The following is a 1,089-nucleotide window of genomic DNA, read 5'->3' as shown; positions in this document are numbered from 1 at the left end:
CCAAGCGATCTCCAATGAATTGACCCCTTTAAGAACACTATGTAATGGAGGCCCCTCTATGAGGAGCGAGAGTTTTGCGATCTATTCAGCGTGTCGGATGGGAAACCATGTGTGCCATGAAGTCAATGGGGCGCAGAGATGGTGGGACAAATCTCAAACTCATTAGTCTCGTGGCCTAATGGATAAGGCGTTGGTCTACGGAACCAAAGATTGTGGGTTCGAGTCCCATCGAGATCGTCTTTACGCCGGAAAGCGCCCATATACGGATGCCACTGGCCGTACAGATGTTGGTGTTGATTGTATACCCTTGTGACTCGTCGGAATACATGCCGAAGCTAACGGTACAAGAAGATTGTTGGTCTGCCAACAAGCGATCTCCAATGAATTGACCCCTTTGAGAACACTATGTATTGGAGGCCCCTCTATGAGCAGCGAGAGTTTTGCGATCTATTCAGCGTGTCAGATGGGAAACCATGTGTGCCATTAAGTCAGTGTTGCGCATAGTGACGAGATAGTGGGATAAATCTCAAACTCGTTGGTCTCGTGGCCTAATGGATAAGGCGTTGGTCTTCGGAACCAAAGATTGTGGGTTCGAGTCCCACCGAGATCGTCTTCGAGTCGAAAAGTGCGCATATACGGATGCCACTGGCCGTACAGATGTCGATGTTGATTGTACACCCTTGTGACTCGTCGGAATACATGCTGAAGCTAACGGTACAAGAAGATTGTTGGTCTGCCACCAAGCGATCTCCAATGAATTGACCCCTTTAAGAACACTATGTAATGGAGGCCCCTCTATGAGGAGCGAGAGTTTTGCGATCTATTCAGCGTGTCGGATGGGAAACCATGTGTGCCATGAAGTCAATGGGGCGCAGAGATGGTGGGACAAATCTCAAACTCATTAGTCTCGTGGCCTAATGGATAAGGCGTTGGTCTACGGAACCAAAGATTGTGGGTTCGAGTCCCATCGAGATCGTTTTTACGCCGGAAAGCGCCCATATACGGATGCCACTGGCCGTACAGATGTTGGTGTTGATTGTATACCCTTGTGACTCGTCGGAATACATGCTGAAGCTAACGGTACAAGAA

General features: G+C 48.9%; 3 non-coding genes across 3 annotated transcripts; all 3 read left to right on the top strand.

Moving 5' to 3' along the window:
* Nucleotides 1-164: 164 nt before the first annotated feature.
* Nucleotides 165-237, top strand: Pmar_PMAR016779. Its single transcript has one exon. It is a non-coding gene; the product is annotated as a tRNA-Arg (tRNA).
* A 300-nt stretch (nt 238-537) lies between these two features.
* On the top strand, nt 538-610 carry Pmar_PMAR016778. Its single transcript has one exon. It is a non-coding gene; the product is annotated as a tRNA-Arg (tRNA).
* Nucleotides 611-903: 293 nt separating this feature from the next.
* Pmar_PMAR016777 lies at nt 904-976 on the top strand. The gene has a single exon. It is a non-coding gene; the product is annotated as a tRNA-Arg (tRNA).
* The last annotated feature ends 113 nt before the right edge of the window (nt 977-1,089 follow it).

The sequence above is a fragment of the Perkinsus marinus genome (assembly GCF_000006405.1).
Source record: "Perkinsus marinus ATCC 50983 genomic scaffold scf_1104296928630, whole genome shotgun sequence".
Lineage (NCBI taxonomy): Eukaryota > Perkinsozoa > Perkinsida > Perkinsidae > Perkinsus > Perkinsus marinus.
Note: the sequence above shows the minus strand (reverse complement) of the source record. Positions and strands in the feature narration are given on the sequence as shown.